Here is a 21738-nt window from a genome sequence, read left to right on the forward strand (position 1 = left end):
GTTCCTAGACCTCTTTTTGTTTATATAAATAGATTTATCCCTTGTTTTACCACCTCTTTCCCATTATTTTGATAACTGTAAATAGTTGAAAAAGTTTTATTTATGTTTATTTAAATTATTATAAAAGTTTTCTATTATTTTCATTTCTGTGTGTGTCTTTTCTATTTGATGCATGTTTCAGTCCATTTACATCTCTAATAAAGCTCCTTAAAGGACAGCCTATTGCAGGGGTCCCCAAACTACGGCCCGCGGGCCGCTTGCGGCCCCCTGAGGCCATTTATCCGGCCCCCGCCGCACTTCCAGAAGGGGCACCTCTTTCATTGGTGGTAAGTGAGAGGAGCACAGGATGCATCCGCATCCTGTGCTCCTAGAGTACTGTATGTGGCAGCGCGCAAAGCGCGGCGTGCTCACGTACAGTACTACTTTCAGTGACGCAGGACGCACGTGTCATGGCTCCGGAAGCGCATCATATGACGCACATCCGGTCTGCGACTGCGGCGCCCCACATCACTGCACCAGTGTGAGCCTGAGGTAAAAGTGGAGTTCCACCAATATGGCCACTGGTGAGGCTGAAATGATGTGGACTGGGAAGGCTGCATTGATGGACACAGATTAGACTGCATTGATGGGCAGTGCAGTCTGTATGCCTCTGTGTGGGCAAAATTATTGTTGGTATATTGTTTTTGTAGGGCTGTATGTATATATATATATCTATTGGTATTTTACTAATAGCAATTTTGAATCCCTAGGAAACAATGACGTCAAGAAAGGGAAAAATTGACTCGGAATGTAGGATATTCAAAGAACAGTGGACTTATGATTACTTTTTCATGCAGTACAAGGAAAGAGCTGTGTGTTTGATATGACAGAATATAGTGTCTGTGTTCAAAGAATACAGCACTTATGTCTGTGAACACTTTTTCCAGAATGAAATATCTGAAATCTCCAACCAGATCTAGACTAACTGATGCACACTTGCATCACTTGTTACGGCTAGCAGTGACAAATATGGAACCGGACATTGACCATCTCATTAGCCAAAAGCAGGCCCATAGTTCCCATTGAAATACTGGTTAGTTTGCTGATTTAAATTTACTTGTTCTTTATTTTAAATATTGTATTTGTTCCTGTTTGTTTTTTTTACTTTAAAATAAGATATGTGCAGTGTGCATAGGGATTTGTTCATAGATTTTTTTATAGTCCGGCCCTCCAACGGTCTGAGGGACAGTGAACTGGCCCCCTGTGTAAAAAGTTTGGGGACCCCTGGCCTATTGCATCACTCTCTCAACCACACGTTGCCATGCATGTAGCATAGCATTCAGCTCTTTCCAGTAATGTTTATCTTACTCTCATCTACTCTTATAGCTGTTTATGTGTAAATTGTGTTTGTTTAGGTATGCAATCTATACTTAGCTCCTTTGAATGACTTTCTGTAATGGACACTACACTTCTGAGATTTTAGTCTACATTTACTTCATACCACCTCAAAGGGTCAAAGAAGTAAGTGCAGCAAGACTGGTACAGCCCAGGGAGGGAAACATTTTACATGTTTCCCTCCCTGGGCTGTACCAGGGAGGGAAGCATTGTGAGACAAGGACCAAAGAGAAAGGGGCCCTTTCAATTACAGCACAACTTCCAGCAGAGAAGCAGTGCCATTTAGATATGTTGATAGGAGCTCCTTTCACCAGAAAGTGGTAGCTGCTACAAGTTCTAGTAAATCACCTCTATGTCCTAAAATCTGCATATATCTATGAAAAGATAAACCATTTTTCTCACAAAGATGAAGCCCTACCTTGAGTGATATAGGTGTCAGATGGATGGATATCACCAAGTCAAAACTTCTCCCTGATCACACTGGCTGTCCTCCCTGGTAGGGCCCAGATAATCTCCAGAAAGTTTCCAGCTTCCATCTGCAAATCCCTTCATCAGCATGAACACATGAATAATATATCTCTGAAAGACCCACCTTTCAATGGAGATATCCCTGCCCTGTGTTATTTTATTTATTCATTTACTTAAAATATTTTTATGCCACCCAATAGCTTGCACATCAAGTGTAACAAATTAATGAAGATACAAAGTAACTAATACATCACACAATCTTCATTACACAAAAATAGATACCATCAATGTGACCAGTCATAAGAGGCACTTCCAGCAGGAATTCAACCTTAAATTGCCTTATAATTAATTAAGTACCTTTCTTTTTTTTTGTGAAAATTTGCAAAACAAAATACTTCTCTCAATAGTTCAAATAATGAGGCAAAGGACCCTGACACAGAGCCATGTTTCAGAAACCTGCATCAGGGGGAGGGGGTTCTTCTGTTAACATCACAGTGCACCGTTTAGTATAAAGCAATTGTTACTAAAATATAAAAAAGAAATCCTTTAGACATAAGTGCCAAGACCATATAATTAACAATTTCACTGAAGCACTGACAAATATTAATACAATGTAACACAGCAAAACTGTGAAGTTGCATAACCTTACCCACAAATGCCAAAGTTTGGTGCAAAATAATTAACTGGAAGTGATCACAAGGAAAGCTCCGGAAATCCTTTATATACTGGTCTGAATTGAAGGTAGTGACTCCAAAAAATCAGGTCTCAAAATAAAGATAAATTTGATTAAATGAAAGCATACTATTCAATTTCAAGATTAAGACCATCAGGAGTGACTGAATTAAAAAAGAAAATCCAAAATTGTTCATGAAGATTTAACTGAGCAATGCAGTTCTTTCTCCTAGTGGTATCGCCAATCTGTTCAAGAATCCCCACCTAAGGTCAGCAAATAGGTGATTGTACTCTACACAATGCGTCACAATGGGAGCTTCCATCTTCCGAGTATGGACCCAACTTTTATGTTCAGTAAGACGAGTCTTGATACTGCACTTAGTGCATCCACTATAAATCTTTTGACACGGGCACTATAAAAAAAAATAGACCACGAAGGAGGAAAGACAATCTGTGGACCAAATAAACTGATGGGTTTCCTGAGCTCAGATGGATCCAATGGGTACCAGTAATACTAAGAGCACAAAAGCTGCAATGGCCATATATACATTATGACCAGAAATGGTACTTGATTCAGAAGAATGGACCAGAGGAAGTTCTGAATGTACTACAAAAACATGAATGCTCCTTCCTCTTTCAAATGCTAATATAGGTCAGTCTAAAAGGATAGTATGCAAAGATAATAACGCCAATATTTGTGAATAACTGACACAATAGTAGGTGCAAAATGAGAATACTGTAATACACATACTAAAGGTGCAGATTCAATGGGTTGTCTATCTAAAAGTCTCTCTTAAATGCCTTCTTTAATTATTTTCTCTTCCGATAAATTTTTTCAAATGTCCAGACCTATTCCCAATTTTTCAAATGCTCCAAATCACATCCTGCTTATATTCCATACTCCTTTGGCAAAAGATTTATCAGAAGAAAAAATAGCAATGGAACAGTAATATGAGAAAATTGGAGAATAACAATGAGTTAGTGGTGAATGTATTGTGAACTTTGTTAGCATTTGGAGACCGGTCCGAAGCAATTGGAGACCGGAAAAGAGCATGGAGATCTGCGCATAAAATTGTTTGTTAGCTTTAAAGAGTGAAGATGGAGTTTCCCTACATATGAAAAGACAGTGGATAACATATTTATTGCAACCCCTGAAGAAACCTTCGGGTGAAACAAGAGCTTCTTGTCAGGAATGTGGAGTGATTAACATCTGGGAATGTGGAGTGATTAACATCTAAAATATGTAATTAAGTGAATAATTAATAGATAATACTGGGAACATATGATAGGGAAAGGGATATTTATACTAATTCACCATTCTTTGCTTTCGTTTTGAGATAGTATTAAAGAACTGAATGGTTCAAGTATAGAGAATATATATGGAGTGATACTTTTTAATAGTTAGAGTGCAATATTGGGAAATATAATAAATGAACTTGTTGTATTTTAATTGTTGTACAAATTGTAATGTTTACATGTATTGATATTGTTGTATGTGTCTGTGAATGAATGGTTGATATGTAATGTGTTGTATTACATGTATAAATTATATTTATGTTTGTTTTAAACAAAAATAATAATGAATAAAGATTTGTAAAATGTCATACGGGTATGTTGTTTGATAGATATGATGTAATGATAATACCTGTTTAATTTACCCTCACATGCATGTGAATATTTGATATTGTGTACAAGACACATTCAATAACTATGCCAATATTTTGTAATCATCGGTCATTTGAAAAGAATCTTTTTCTTTTTCTTTTCTTTTGCATCAATAGAAATCACCTTTATGTGTTCTAAGTGTCCAGGTCAATATTTTACTTTAAGTGACAAGGTTGGAAAAAGCTACTTAGCTGTGCATGTTGAAATCCGGTAGTGTTATTTTGTTGCTTTTTTTCTTAAATCAATTATATGCCCAAAGCTGACGTTATACTCTACGCTGCGCCCGACACGGATTTCACTTGATATTTTGTTGGCCTTCAATGCAGTAGACCACAGCATTCTCCTATATCGCCTTAGAGAAGGAAGAATTTCAGATTTTGTTTTGGCCAGGTTCATATTTTATTTATCTGAACATTCCCAACAGATTGAAATAGATAACAAGTTATTGAAATGTTCTTCTATGCACATGGACTTTCCCCAATTATCTGAATTACCATCCATGCTCTTCAGCATTTACCTAGCACCCATCTTAAAAGTCTTGTCCTCCTTAGCTGATGGATACAAAATCTATGCAGATGATCTCCAGCTTCTCATTAAAGGCCAATGTACTTGGTTGTGAGGAAAAACAACAAAGAAATAGATGCCCAAGGAAATCTTTGCCAAATCTTTATTGGGTGGAGACATGTTCATTAAAAATGCCCGACTCAGGCCGAGTTTCGCCACATTCCAGTGGCTGCCTCAGGGGCTACAAGTAAACATATATAAATAGAATAAATCATAAATACATAAAAAATCATAAAATGATTAAAATGATAACTAAAAAACAGACTAATTACTTACATACAATTAAAAATAATTAAATAAAAACAAAGATTAAGAACCTCACATAGAAACACAATGATAGAACAGATATACCATAAAACAGATCACGTATGTTAGGAAAGGAGCATATGAGTAACATCATAAATATTCATAAGAGACCTATATATATAAATTATTCAAAAAAAACCCAAAATATTTTTAATACCTTGAATTTGAAAACACTGATAGAGTCACAATGGAATTCAAAATGTCATCTGCAGTATAGACATATCTGTAAAAGTTATAACACTAATTTGAATGTGTTCAAAAAACAGGAGAAAGAATGAAAAAATTGTTTAACTTGGAATGTGAAAATGACACACCTTATATGAAGTAAGTATTGCTTAAACATCTGTTGGTTCCATTCACTAATGGTTCCACATACTGCAAGCGATTCAAAAAAATGTGTTGATATATTTGATATAATCATGCCAAATATTGAACAAACTGTAATGATGTATTTTTAAAACTAAATATTTGAAAAGCTATGCTTAAAAATTGTTAATATTCAGTTCAATAAAAAAAATAATCTGCCAAAATGTAGGCTTAATAAAGATGAATTGTATATTAGTGACAGAGGTGCAATGTAATAGTGAAAGTGAATTATATGCTAGCGACCACAATGTGTTGTTCGCAAGAATATTTGTTGATAAAGCTAAATCAAATGAAAAGAGAAAAAAAAGGGAAAAATAGAGAAAAAATGAAAGAAAAAGTGGGAGGAAAATTTATAACCTCTAGTTAAACACTTTTATTAGTGAATAGTGACAGACAGTTATCGTGCATCAAGAACTAATTGTGGCAAAAAACTGTATAGTACTACAATTGAATAAAGGTGAGAGAAAAGCGAAATAGTGCGATGGAGTACAGAAAAGCTGTGAAACTCAGTCTCCCTATTATATTAAATATCCACTATAGTGATATATATATCTATCAGCAAATTAAATCACAAAAAAAGTAATCAAATGTATATATGAAAAAAACATTGACTTGTGAATTTAGCGGTTAGATGCAGAAACCATACCGGAGAGAACTAGGATAAGAGAAACGCTGCTACCTTGGCAAATTTGCAAAAACAGAATTCAAACCGAAGCAATGCTAACATTGCTGATACCACTCTGAAGAGCTCACTGAAAATACTAATCAAACGTGAATGTAAAGAGCACAGTATATATATATATACTAATTGAATCCAGCAACCATAACATAGTCAACTGAATAGGAGAAACGCTACTGACACGGCAACACTTATAAAAAAGAAAGCAAGTATTCAAAATGGAGCAGTGCTGAACATTACTGATAACACATAGAAGTGCAAAAAGTTAACAAACAAAAGTTAAATAGTGTTTACCGTTCTCTGCAGATCAACACGGAACGTACCCTCTCTTATCAATACAGAAAATCAGATGGATGTCAGCTCACTATCTAAAGTTCATTTTGGAGCCAAAATCCCTAAAAAGGGGCGTGGTTAGATCCAACATAAATAAAAACAGGTTTTATATATTGCTTGTTGGAAATAATAGAGCAATCTTAGTGGGTATATTGAATAATTTTTGTGCTCCTACCAACTTATTACTTTGGAAGGTTTGGAATGTTTGGCTCCAAAATTACTCTGTCAATCACTCAAGAGAAGGGGAGTGGTTTAGCTCAAAACAACTTTATTAGCCAAACAAACCACAAAGAAAAACGGCAGCGATCTAAAAGTGTATAACAAAGTCAGCACTACCTCTCTCTTTGTTTAAAGATGTTAGATTTATTTATTTATTTATTTATTTGGAAACTTTTAATATACCGACATTCATAGGACATATCACGCCGGTTTACAAAAAAACTGAAGCAGGCAGAAAATACAAAAAACAGGGAGGGGATAGGGGGAGCAGGTAAGAAAGGGAGAGAGAGGGGCAGGGCAAGAACAGCAAGAAAGGATAGGGCAGGTAGAGAGAGAGTAGCAAAACAATAATTTAGCAATATAAGAAGAAACATAACTGTAACTGGGTTCTAAACTATAAAATACGACGGGGTACTTGTATACATTAAATCAATAGAAGAATTACTTGTTTGGGTTATAACTTTAGCAAGGCTGTAATTTTTTTGGGAAGGCGGACAGGGGAGCAGGGGGGAGAGAAGAAAGGGTAGAGGTGGGAGGGTGTGGGCTGGGGGGGAGAGGAAGAAGGGAGAGGGTGAGTGGGAGGGAAAGGTGGCGGGAAAGTAGGGAGTGGGCTAAGTATGGTTGGTATCAGGGTAGGCTTGCCCGAACAGCCAAGTCTTGATGCCTTTTTTGAAGGTATGTAAGGAGGGCTCTAGTCGTAGGTGATAGGGAAGTGAATTCCAGAGGAATTAAATAATGGCAACTGTAAACATATGCAAAAAATATATTCCAATGATTTTGATAAGAAAGGGGGATTAGAGAAAACAATAAGAAAATAAAGACAGGAAAAAAGAAAAAGGGGAGAAAAAATAATGGCTTATATATATGCTTGTAAGACAATTCAAGCATTCTTATTTTTTTAAAAAGGGTTATATATGCGTTAAGAGATCTAGTATGTGTTAAAAAGCTATGGGGAAGATTTTCAAAGGGGTACGCGCGTATCCTCCGAAAACCTACCCCAAACCCCCCCTGCATGCGCCGAGCCTATTTTGCATAGGCTCGGCGGCGCGCACAAGCCCGGGACGTGCGTAAGTCCCGGGACTTGCATGGAGAGGTGTGCCGGGGGCATGGCGGGGGTGTGGCGGTTGTGACGCAGCGTTTCGGGGTGTGGCGCGGGTGACGCAACATTTCGGGGGCGGCTCCACGGGCGTGGTTTTGGCCCGGGGTGTTCTGGGGGCGTGGCCGCACCCTCCGGAACAGCCCCCGGGTCGGGTGATGGCCCGGCATGCACAAACCCTGTTACATGCGTAAATCCTCAGATTTACTCATGTAACCTTTCTAAAATCCGGCCCTTTGTGTTTTCAATGTTCCCTCTTTTTTTTTTTTTTTAGGTATTGAAGAATATGTCTGAGTAAGATAACCAAGAATACCCAGACTCCTCTGCTTTACTGGCCTGTCAGAGGTGAATGAACTTTGAGAGACTTTCTGACTATCACAGATTCAACGGATGCAGAAGAGTTGGGAAACTGGTAAATCCTGCAAAGCTTATAATTACAGGCCAGGAAGGCATCAATGACTTGCAGAGAATCTCTGAGACAGATTTGCTGGCAACAAAAGGAGAGAGGCCTATTTTAATGGCCACATTTACTTCACAATGCAGGGATACTCGTTCTGCAGGGAAATCAGGATGCAAGCCTTTATCTTGCAGATGCAACAGAAACCAATGTGAAAAGGAGATCTTGTGAGGTGACAGTTTTGAATGAATCCTGGTGCCAAGCTCTATTCAAGACCCAGACTGGGAGGTGTTTACAATAAACAAAGAAGAACAACAGAAGACAAGAAGAGAATACTTGCATCAAAAGCCAGCATGATACAGGAACTTGTTTACAGTGGGAGGAGAAACAGGGTTAGAAGAATTCTTAGTTGAGGGAGGTCCTCACAAGCATTTCCTATACAGGATAGAATGTCATGACAAACAGTATCATGTGTTTGTGGGCGGTTACACTTTTCTGGAAGCTTCGAGAATGTTGGATTTTAATTATATAAGTCAGAGCAGGGCAGAAATTCAGGGAGATGCTACTTATTACAGATAGAGGGCAGATTGCATCTCACAAGAACACTTGTCTTTGCATGTCTTTTGAAAAAAGCCAAAATAAACTAAATTTTAAAACCTCTTGCTGAATTGCAGTGTTCTTGTGCCCTAAGCTATGAGTCCCAAAATTAGACATTTTGGCACCCCAGATGGGACTCTAATAACTGTTGTTATTATTAATTATTAATTATTAATAAGCTGTAGTATTGCTTTTGGCGGACGAAGGTAATACTAGGTTCTTGAAGGGTAAAATATGGCTTGCCGTTCAAAGATTGCGTTACCCAGGTGGACTGGAGGTTTATCCCGGAGAATTATGAGTTCAGAGCAGATGTGGAATGAAGTTGGATCCATTTTGTGAGTATGTCAAAAAAAAAAAAAAAAAAAAAAAAAAAAAAAAGGAAAAATCTGTAAGTAGCAATGTTTTTATTTTATTTGTTGTACAGTGTATATAGCTTGTGTGTTATATCAGGTTTAGAATACTTTTTGCACAATGTTCTTTAATATATGTTAGGGAGACAGGACATGAGTTGATGATTTGATTAAAATCTAACTTAAGTTCTGCTATTTTCAGATTGAACAGTTGAAAAACAGAGGGGTAGCCAGCACTAGTCAGTCTGGGGTCTTTTGTTCTTAGACCGCATGGCTTGCGCTCAAGCAGTTTCACTTTCACTTTTAATCGGGGGAGCGGCTGTTGTAAGTGTGTAGATTCAGAAGGAGAAAGAGGGAATAAGATACAATTGGTAAGTTGAAAGTTTTATAATTAGTATGATAAGGTGTTTTTCGTTTAGTGGATTTTTACCAAAGTTTAGTTGTTAAACAAAAACAAATGCGGTGCTTTTAAAACTAGAAACTGCATGGCTGGATATTATAGTTTACAGCTGTCTGTGATCAGAGGTACATAAATGCCTCCAGTTTATTTTAGTCTATGAGATTTATTGTTATCAGTTCATATTTAAGTTTGCTTTGGAGTTAATGCGTGATTGCTGTTAGGGTATCATTAACTAGAGAAATGAAGTTTTTTCAGTTTTTTGGTGTTTTGCTTCTCCCCCCTCCCCCTCAAGGTACAGAGCTGACTGATGTAGCCATGGCTGGCCACAAGGACTCTTATGTTCACTGTAAACGTAGAAAAAGAATAACCAGCCCAGTAAGCTTTTTAGTTTTTGGTTTTATTTCCTACCATTAATGCAGAGATGCTCATATTTGCATCTAAGTTTTTAGAATTGTGTGATTAACGAGAGTTTATTGTGAAGAGTTTTTAGCATTATGTGCAGGGTGTGTTATTTCATTTGGTAAGAACGAAAGCATGAACTTGTGTTTATTTAGAGTCATTCATAATTAGATTTGATTTATCATTGGAGAGGGATGTATGGTTTTTTCTTTGGTCAGGGGTATAGGCAGAGAGATAGAAAGGAAAACAATCTATAGATATACTACAAGAGAGCGATGTCATTTTAATGAAATGATCTGTTTCAGTGTTTTATCACTTAACAAACCTATTCATTGAGGGTAACAGTTGTTTGGCGGGAAAGGAGTTGAACCCCCCTTTAGGAATGTGGTTAAGAAGAAAGAAAAAAAAAAAAAAACACCTGGGAGTGAGTCACTTTTAAAATGGATTTTACAGTTCTGCTGAGAGGTTTGAGGTTTAAGTATGTTATAGGACAAAGTGCAAAGGTGATAGAAGAGGGACTAATGAATTGATCTGTTTAATGTGAAAACAGAAATTTGTGTTGAAAGTATGGGGAAAGTGAATATTAGGGATGAGAGATGACGTAATGTTAAAGAGGGAAGAGATTAAGGAATATGCAGAAGGCTGTATGCTGAGAAATTTAGACTGTTTTGGGTAAAAGGAGAGAAAAGATATAAGTAGGTTGCATTAAAATTGTGTGAAGGTATGATTTAATTTAAATTAAACACAGGTCAGAAATAAACGGACGGCACTAATATGCATGACCTTTCTGCGGCAATATGTGTTAATTATGTTAGTTCTTAGTTTTGATTATATCTCACTAGCTGCTAACTTTTAGACGTAAGGGAATGAATTAGGTGGTTTATTTTGATGGGAGTTCAGGTATTACATGTTTGTATTGTGGACTGGTTAGATGATATGTAAAGGAGAAAGATTGTGAGACGGTGAACAGCAGAGAGTTAAGCAGCAATGCCTATTATCTATTTATATGCCAGTAAGAAAAACTTTTGGTTAATGCATATTAGTCTGTGCCATCCTTTTATTTTGCAGACTTCCAGACTCCTAGCTGATATGTCTGTGCTTTTGGAAATGATTCGTATTTCTATTTAGGGTATTTGCAGGATTTGGTAGTAAGAACTTTGTGGAACATATGCATATTGGATGGAAATAGAATGACTTCTAATTAAGTGCAAAGTTGTTTGTTTTAAGTTTTTCTTTAGGCGAGTTAGGAGTTTACAAGCATAGGAAAACAAAAAGAGATTTTAGATTTGTAAAAGGAAGTAGCTCTTATCATAGGGGACAGCGCCTCCTAGGGGTGGACCATCAGAGAAAGGAAAGTAGCTTTATGACTGTTTTTTGCTGAATTAAGGTATAACAGTAGTTTGACTTTTAAAGAACATGTAATGTCATTTTTAATTTTCATTTTAATCATTATATTAACTGTTATATATTAGATTTCTTTCCAGGGTACCAAAGCACAAAGCGCATCTGTCTCTATGCTATGGGAGATGAAGATCAGTTTTTTTCCAGTTTGATTCCTTTTCAATTTTTGAATAGATCTATTTTAATTCTCATTCTGAGTTTTTGTTTTCTTTTGTGGATCGATCCAATTCTTTTATATTTTTAAAATACGTTTTTCTTTTTTGAGCTCAAAAGTTTGTCATGTTGTTTGTTCCATGTTACATGTGTACAAGGAGGAATGAATGAATGAATGCATTATGTGGTCAGTGTTGTGACATATATGTTTTAATGTACAGTCTGAGTATGTATGGTTGTGGTCTGGACCATTGCATGTTGTTTTGAAATAATGTGGGGATTATTTGGCAACTTAAATATAGGGAGTACGTGACATAAAAGTATTTTCTTACTACTTAATCGGATTTGTTGCACTTTTATTTAGGTTTGAATTCATACACATGCATCTAATCTAAGGAGCTAAGAGATTCTGCCTTGACATCATCACTGAATCCTACTAAAAGAACTATATACGCCCTGAATGCAGAAATTATGGTCACAGACTTTCTTACATATTATATGGACTGCAAGGCGTACAATTTATACCTGATTTTTGCTTCTTTCTATGTTTTGTGGGAATGACTTTATGCAGAATTTAGGTTTTTTTCATTCTCTGTCAGCACTTAGGTGTTCAAGTTAATAATATTATTTGAAGTGATGCTGTTTTTATTAGTTTGTATGTTCCAAGTTAAGTAATATTTTCCAGTCTTAGACTTTATAATACTTATATGCAGACTCAGTTAAATGCATATGTACTAGGTTGTCCTATCTTTATCTATGGAAGCTGCTTTGATCACATAGAGGGTGATGTGTTTCAGTGTGATTCAAATATGATAATTTAGGGTTCAAGAGGGAGATCTCTTTATATTTCTCGTTCACACCAGCCTAAGTTATAAGCTATTCCTATTCTTTGGTTTTGCAGCTTGCACTTAGGATAATCACTTTGCTGATCTTTAATATCTCAATATTCTATCTCTTATTCTAATGTCTTTGCTGAACCCTTCTTTGAATATCTTTTCCTATGACACTATTTACTAGATTTTACCTAATGACTGTTTTACTTTCTTTCACAAAGATTTCTTTTCTCCTTAAAACAAATATATACCTTACACATGAGGAGCTCTGCTATAGGGATTTGTAATATTCTATTACTATATTTTTGGGTTTATTAATTGCTCATTGTTCTTTTCTTCTTATCTTGGTCCTTTCACTATAAACTCTATCTGTGACTTATAAGCTAGTGGGTTTCTATTTAGGATTCCAAAGGGGAAGATATAATTTTCCTTATTTCTGTCTTTTATTTATATGACATTCCTTCCTTCCCTGTGTAAAATCTTACACTGATGGTTTATCAATTCTGTAAAGTAGTTCACATAATATGTTAAAGACTTTCTCACAGAGTTAGCTTTCATCTATTGTTATGATTATCCCCAATATATTTAGACTTACCATCATTTGAGAAGGGTATTAGCCCCATTTCCCCTAGAAGTATCTGAAGACGAAGCAGTATTACTAGCCATCATCTACCTTAAAAAAATTAATACTTGCCCTACACAGTTGTATTATCTCTTAGACATATGACTGTCACAAGTGAATTAGGACAGTCCATACAGTGAGTGCTTTCACTGCTACAGTTTATTGTCATAATACTGGATAGTACTATACATACCCTACAGAATTAGTATGATGTTTCAGACTTTTGCTATGCCTTTGCCTATCATGCATATGCTTTTGTATTTGATCTTCCATCACTACAGCATATGACTAGAATATGTCTTATGCTTTGCAACACTTTTACATCATGTATGCACAACACAGTATGAGTTTTTCTATAGATTCTTGGTTTTCTTCTAAGTTATTGGTTTCTTTACTTTTCTGGTAAGGTGCATTGATTATATCCCTGTTTGCCATTTTTAATGAATATTATCCTGGGTAGTTGTTCATAACAACAGTATTCATTGAAAAGATTTGCCCAGAATACCTAGTATTATATGAAAAACACAGTACTTTCATACTGGTCTCTCTGTGTACTTATCTTTACATGTTATACCACTATTATGTACTTACTTGATTCTGAAAGATAACATATGTGATCATGTTATTATGAAGTAGGTCCTTTTTATAATGCAGGTATCTGTATAGCTCCATTATAGAGCTAATAGTTACCTAGTGAAATTAGTTTTGATGTTATTTTTTGATTAACTAGTAAATGCTTGTGGGAGCATCCTTCATATTAATTGGGAATCTAGAGGGACATACACCTATGCACTACACCTGATAAATACCAAGGTTAGTGGTTAGGTTACACTTTTAAGTTCCTCTGTCATGGCTTAGCATCGAAGACTGATTGATGTGACACCTATCCATTTTAAGGTGTCCCATAGAGGGAAATGAAGAATATGTCTGAGTAAGATAACCAAGAATACCCAGACTCCTCTGCTTTACTGGCCTGTCAGAGGTGAATGAACTTTGAGAGACTTTCTGACTATCACAGATTCAACGGATGCAGAAGAGTTGGGAAACTGGTAAATCCTGCAAAGCTTATAATTACAGGCCAGGAAGGCATCAATGACTTGCAGAGAATCTCTGAGACAGATTTGCTGGCAACAAAAGGAGAGAGGCCTATTTTAATGGCCACATTTACTTCACAATGCAGGGATACTCGTTCTGCAGGGAAATCAGGATGCAAGCCTTTATCTTGCAGATGCAACAGAAACCAATGTGAAAAGGAGATCTTGTGAGGTGACAGTTTTGAATGAATCCTGGTGCCAAGCTCTATTCAAGACCCAGACTGGGAGGTGTTTACAATAAACAAAGAAGAACAACAGAAGACAAGAAGAGAATACTTGCATCAAAAGCCAGCATGATACAGGAACTTGTTTACAGTGGGAGGAGAAACAGGGTTAGAAGAATTCTTAGTTGAGGGAGGTCCTCACAAGCATTTCCTATACAGGATAGAATGTCATGACAAACAGTATCATGTGTTTGTGGGCGGTTACACTTTTCTGGAAGCTTCGAGAATGTTGGATTTTAATTATATAAGTCAGAGCAGGGCAGAAATTCAGGGAGATGCTACTTATTACAGATAGAGGGCAGATTGCATCTCACAAGAACACTTGTCTTTGCATGTCTTTTGAAAAAAGCCAAAATAAACTAAATTTTAAAACCTCTTGCTGAATTGCAGTGTTCTTGTGCCCTAAGCTATGAGTCCCAAAATTAGACAGTATACATAAATGTCTATTGGATGTTTCCTTCCATTTATTGGTGGAGTAATATTCAGGTAAGCAATATTTCTTTTATACCTTTTAGTCCTTTATATTTCTATTGTTTCTTCTTTCTGTATTGCAATGTTTTCCTTTGCCTTTAATAAACAAGTTTGTTTTATTTTGGCTTTTATGTGCACACTTAGGGGTAGATCTTTAAAAACTACACGATCGCGTACTTTTGTTCGCGCACCAGGTGCGAACAAAAGTACGCTGGATTTTATAAGATACGCGCATAGCCACGCGTATCTTATAAAATCCAGGGTCGGCACGCACAAGGGGGTGTACATTTGTGCAACCTGCGCGCGCCGAGCCCAGCGCGGCCTGCCTGTTCCCTCCGAGGCCACTCCGATTTCGGAGCGGCCTCGGAGGGAACTTTTCTTCGCCCCTCCCTTCCCCTACCTAACCCACCCCCCCTCCCCCCGGCCCTATCTAACCCCCCCTACCTTTGTCGGCAAAGTTACGCCTGCTAAAAGCAGGCGTAACTTTGCGCGCGTCGGCCGGCAGCCCCGCTCCGTTCTCCGGTCCTGGGGGCTGGTCTGGAGGCCTCGACCACGCCCCCGGGCTGGCGCCATGCCCCCGGGCCTGCCCCCGAAACGCCGCGTCGTTTCGGGAACACCCCCGGACACGCCCCCTCCTGCACCTTTTCGAAAGCCCCGGGACTTACGCGCATCCTGGGGCTTTATGCGCGCCGGCGGCCTATGCAAAATAGGCGCGCCGGCGCGCGAGGGCCCTGCGCGCGTAAATCCCGAAGGATTTACATGCGCGGGCCTTTTAAAATCCGCCCCTCAGCTTTTATATTCCTGTATGCATCCAACAATCCCCCTTCAGCTTGCATTGCTAGTGTGCATTGATCTTTATTCTTTTGGGTCTTCTTCTTTTTACCTACTCCCTACCTTGAACAAATCAATACGAGAGACTATCTTCCTAAAACCATTCAGATCATCCAAGAACTGTATGTATGTGTTCCCTCAGTGTAGTGATATAACTAATTGAAACTAGACTCTAGCTAATAAAAATAAAAGATAATTAATTTCACCCTAGCTAGGCAACAACAAAATTTTTTAATAAGTCTTTACTAGGTAAACATGACAAGCAATTTCTTTAAAACCAGTTCAATTCTTACTTAAGAGAATGTTTTTATTTTTATTCTGTTGGAGAGAGGTGCAAGTAAATCACTGAAGCTATGAAGTAATTACTCTTTCCTGTGATAATACATCTTCGTTCATCACAAGTCAATTTTCTCTTTAATAGCCCTTTTTGATTAGGTACTATTCATATGTTGACTCTTTACAGCTCTATTCAAAGCTTTATCTGTCTCTTAGAGCACTCAAGTATTATTACTTCCTTTATTTAATATCATAGTACTCTATTAAATAGTACAACTACGTATAGCACTACTATTATACAATCATTAACACTTTCTAAATAATAGCTGTCAATCAATTTCTACAGAACAGTTATTTTTAATGTTATCTAAACATTTTTTTAAAACCTTACATAAATGGAAGGCAACCATAAATAAAGAAATAAAATTATTTATCTTACTTTAATTTGCTTACCCAGTTATATATTATCAAATCTCCTAGGGATCTTGCCCATTTCTAATAATTTTCTATTCATTCAAGCAGAATTCTATAAAAAAAATTGAAGAGCACTGGCATAGTGCTTCCTCCTTCATTGCAGTCTGCTTCAGGTCTGACCAGTGTCTGTTAGAGATGTGAACCGTGTGATTGATCGTCTTAACGATCGATTTTGGCGGGGGGGGGGGGGGGGGGGGGGGGGGGGGGGGGGAGGGAATCGGATTGTCGCGGTTTTGTTTTTTTAAAATCGTGTAAATCGTAAATCGGGGGAGGGCGGGAAAACCGGCACACTAAAACAACCCTAAAACCCACCCCGACCCTTTAAAATAAATCCCCCACCCTCCCAAACCCCCCCAAAATGTCTTAAATTACCTGGGGTCCAGTGGGGGGGTCCCGGTGTGATCTTCCACTCTCAGGCCACGGGTGCGAAAACCGGCACACTAAAACAACCCTAAAACCCACCCCGACCCTTTAAAATAAATCCCCCACCCTCCCGAACCCCCCCAAAATGTCTTAAATTACCTGGGGTCCAGTGGGGGGGGGGTGTCCCGGTGTGATCTTCCACTCTTGGGCCACCGGTGCGTTAATAGTAATGGCGCCGGCGCTACCTTTGCCCTGTCATATGACAGGGCAAAGGTAGCGCTGGCGCCATTTTGGTTCCTGTCCCCCAATGTCACGAGCGCAGGAGATCGCTCCCGGACCCCCGCTGGACCCCCAGGGACTTTTGGCCAGCTTGGGGGGGCCTCCTGACCCCCACAAGACTTGCCAAAAGTCCAGCGGGGGTCTGGAAGTGACCTCCTGCACTCGAATCGTATTGCCGTATTGCAAAATGGCGCCGGCCATACGGCCATACGGCAGGTGCCATTTTGCAATACGGCAATATGTCCATACGGCCGGCTCCATTTTGCAATACAAAATGGTGCCTCTCTCTGATGCTGCCCAGTTCTTGACCCAATCGCAGCCGGCTCCACCAGTGCATTCCCCAGGCCAAAACTTCCACACTGGAGTAGAGGGGCCCAGGACTTGAGTAAATGGCAAATGAGGGGAGACCAAAAGACTCAGAAAGGCCCTATTTTTTCGTTTTGCTTTGTTTTAAATTTAATCTTTATTTCTATCCAGCAAATGACAAAAAGGAAGAAGAACTGTGGAGAGGGGAGGCAGAATAGAGGAAGCGATGCCAGGGCTGGGTGTGACCTGTGTGAGGGGAAGGGGCCAGGGCTGGGTGTGACCTGTGTGAGGGGAAGGGGCCAGGGCTGGGTGTGAACTCTCTCTCCCTCCTAAACACATACATTCTCTCGCACATATATGCAAACACACCCAGTAGTAGCATAAGCACTGGGGCTGACAGACATTCACCTTGTATCTGCTCGACCTTTGCCATCCACCCCCATGGCCTCCTCAGTTGTGACAAGAAATTGTACAAAAATCAAGGCCATCTGGCTGCTCTCTTCTCAGGGTAAGTAGCTCCTCATTCTCAGGCCGATACAGTAAAGTGCGCTCCGATGGAGCGCACTGTTAGCCCGCGTTTGGCCGTGCGTTTTCGATGCGCTATTTTTACCCCTTATACAGTAAGGGGTAATTGCGTGTCAAAAATGCGTGGCCAACCCCCTCCAAACTAATAGCGCCCGCAACATGCAAATGCAAGTTGATGGACCTATTAGTCATTCCCGCGCGATACAGAAAGCAAAATGTGCAGCGAAGCCGCACATTTTACTTTCATAAATTAACACCTGCCCAAAAGCAGGCGTTAATTTCGGCCGGCACCGGGAAAGTGTACAGAAAAGTGGAAAAAAAAGCTTTTCTGTACGCCCCAAAAGTAAAAAAAAATGTAAAATTAAAAAAAAAGTAAAATCTGCCCGCGGCCCTAGGGTTGGAAGACGGATGCTCAATTGAGCCGGTGTCTGTTTTCCGAACCCGTGGCTATCAGCAGGTTCGAGAACTGATGCCGGTAAAATTGAGTGTCGGCTGTCAAACCCTCTGACAGCCACCGCTTCTTTCAAAAAGGAGGCGCTAGGGACGCGCTAGTGTCCCTAGCGCCTCCTTTTACCGCGGGCCTCATTTACATATTTTTCCTTACTGAATCGCGTGCCCAGGAGAGTGGCCTGGGCGCGCGTCGGGAGAGCGGGCGCTCACCGGCTCTCCCACAGGTTTTTCTGAATCGGCCCGTCTCTGACCTGCTTTGCCATCTCTGGGGACTATGGGACCAAAAAATGATCTGTACTGCCTTTGTCTTTGCTGTGTTTCTGCAGGTAGTTGGAAATAATTTATATCACCAGCTCTGCTCTTCCTCCTTGGGTCCTGGAAGCAAGGGGACAGATTGTTCCACCAGAAATTAAGCCCTGGGTAACAGACACAAAAAGGGGTTTAATTAGCACAAGTTGGAAACTTGTTAGCTAAAGTGCTTACGTTTAAGGCCAGGGATGAAGCCTTGACAACTAGCACTGCTGCTCATAAGTTTCAAATGTGCATGCTTATTCTTTTTTTGTGCTTCTTCTTTGCTCTGTATTATCTGCTTTAGTATCATCCCTTCCCCTCCTATTCCCTGTAGAAGAGGAGGGGGTGGGGAACAAGAGGGAAAGGGCTGGCTTAGGGTGGAGTTTGGCTGCTCCAGGCTCATCCCCTCCTCTCCTCTCCTCTGCAGGCTGCCTGAAGCGGAGGGGATAGAACAGAACATCTCGGCTAATCTTCATCATTCATGTCTGTAAAGAAGTGGTGGAACTGCATTCCTGGCTGTTCCCCTAGAAATTAAGCTCTAGGGGCCTGATATTGAAAGCATGTAACTTAGTTATAAGTTATATCCGGCTAAGCTAGATACCCAGATAACTTTAAAAATTGGGCCTTAGATGTCCAAAAGGAACTGGAGTGAAAGCACAAACTTCAGTCATATAGGCAACAAAACAGCTTTCAGATAAAATTGACTTTTGGTCTCTACTTACCTTAGCCCTATTTGAACCCAGTGATTTAGAGGTAAAGGCTCTGTAACCCCTTGCCTACCCATGGAATTTTCCAGTCCCTCTAAATTGTTTACATTGTTCATTATATTCCATTTTATCTCTAATTACATTTTATAGCACTATATAAACAGTACTACATAATGGAAACAATGTCACAGAGTACTACATAATGGGAGCAATTTTCAAAACAACCTACATAGCTGCAAATTCCTCAGATGCTTTTACTGTGAATTTTGTACCAGTTTTCAGAGGGAAAGCACCACATACTTTCCCTAAGGAAAAAGTACAAGCATAGATTTGCACCGACTTTTTCTGTGGGTACTTTTTCCTTTCAAAATAATGTGCATAGCTCAGAAAAACTGCACCCGCTATTGCCTCCCCTGAGCTAAACCTCTCAGCCTGCAAAGTTTTTCTGAGGACAAATTTATGCACGTTGCTTATCACCATGCACATTTAGGAAGACTGGAAAATTCCATGGGTAGGCAAGGGGTTACAGAGCCTTTACCTCTAAATCACTGGGTTCAAATACGGCTAAGGTAAGTAGAGACCAAAAGTCAATTTTATCTGAAAGCTGTTTTGTTGCCTGGGGATAATTTTCAGACAGAAAATGGCTTTAATGCCAGGTAAATGGCTTTTGAAAATTAATCTCAATGGGGCCAATGTCATTAGCTGAGCATTAAAACTGTACACTGCAATTCAATGCACAGTTTCTTAATGCACAAGCTACGGTAATTTTTTAAAGCTCCTGTTGTAGTAAGCTAATCGTGTGCTAATGCATCGGGAATTAAGAAATGCACACAAACTAGATAGAGGTGTTTAAAATCATGAGAGGTCTAGAACAGGTAGATGTGAATCGGTTATTTACTCTTTCAGATAATAGAAGGACTAGGGGGCACTCCATGAAGTTAGCATGGGGCACATTTAAAACTAATCGGAGAAAATTCTTTCACTCAACGTACAATTAAACTCTGGAATTTGTTGCTAGAGGATGAGGTTAGTGCAGTTAGTATAGCTGGGTTTAAAAAAGGATTGGATACGTTCTTGGAGGAGAAGTCCTTTACCTGCTATTAATTAAGCTGACTTACGGGTCGATCCTGTAAGGCCGCAGTAATAACAGTGCGGCAGTGTCAGGCGCACCCTTCCTCCCCGCACGCACAGTTCTCTTCACTAACTCCCCGATACTCTCCTCTAATCGCATGCAAATGCATGCCGCGGCTTTAAAGCGGTAGGGAAGGGTTATGCCCGCGTAACCCATTTTACTGTATAGGCGCTTAATACAGCGCCTATACAGTAACCAGGGTGCGCTGGTACCTGTCATTTCAAATGACATTTGAAATGACAGGCACCATGAAGTGAAAAAAAAAATACCAAAATATGTAAAAACCTGAGTGTTCAAAAAAATTTTTTTTTTAAATACCTGTCGGAGGGCCGCGTGGGTCCAGGCGGCTGGTGGGCGGCGGCGGGAGCCGGGTGGTCGCGTGTTTAATCTAGGCCGCGGGCGGGTGGGCGCCTGTTCCAGGCGGCGGCGGCGGGGGCGGGTGGACACGCGTTAGTTCGAGACGGCCGGCGGGCGGGCGGCGGCGGGTGGTCGCGTGTTAAATCTAGGCCGGGTCGCACAGGCGCGCATTCATTCATCCAGTCGGAGGAGCCTGCGGCGAAAGCAGCCGGCTCCGCCTGAATGAATGCGCGCCTGTGCGACCCCTGCAATTCGGCGCTCAAGGCAGTCACAGCATTCATTCACTGCCGGTGGGGGCTGCCGGAGCAGACCCCACCGGCAGTGAATGAATGCGACCCCTGCGATTCGGCGCTCAAGGCAGTCACATGCCGTGACGTCACGGCATGTGACTGCCTTGAGCGCCGAATCGCAGGGGTCGCACAGGCACGCATTCATTCACTGCCGGTGGGGGCTGCCGCAGCCCCCACCGGCAGTGAATGAATGCGCGCCTGTGCGGACCCGGCCTAGATTTAACACGCGACCACCCGCCGCCCACCGACCATCTCGAACTAACGCGTGTCCCCCCGCCGCCGCTGCCGCTGCCGCCTGGAACAGGCACCCACCCGCCCGCGGCCTAGATTTAACACGCGACCACCCGGCTCCTGCCGCCGCCGCCCGCCGGCCGCCTGGACCCACGCGGCCCTCCGACAGGTATTTAAAAATGTTTAATTTTTTTCTGACAGGTTTTATGTGTCCCACATCATTACATTTTCTCGATCATCTCTGTATCGCTTTTTTTTTTTATTGTGTTTATTGTTTTTGAGTGTCTTAAGCGGTGTCGATGGATTTGTTACTAGACTCACAGTCCTAACTCCTACTAGGGGGAGGCGGTAAACTAACACGTTACGGCCGCGGCAAAACAGTGCGTTACTAATGAGATAACCTGAGCGCGCGTTACGGTATCGGAGGGGAATAGCTAATTCCTTCATTATACAGCTAATTCGTTCATTTACATGCCGGGTGGGGAAGGGTTATGCGTCTGTTTTAAGAAGCGCTACGGACGCGCGAAACTGGAGACTGTATCG

Source organism: Rhinatrema bivittatum, chromosome 3 (genome assembly GCF_901001135.1).
Source record: "Rhinatrema bivittatum chromosome 3, aRhiBiv1.1, whole genome shotgun sequence".
Taxonomy (NCBI): Eukaryota; Metazoa; Chordata; class Amphibia; order Gymnophiona; family Rhinatrematidae; genus Rhinatrema; species Rhinatrema bivittatum.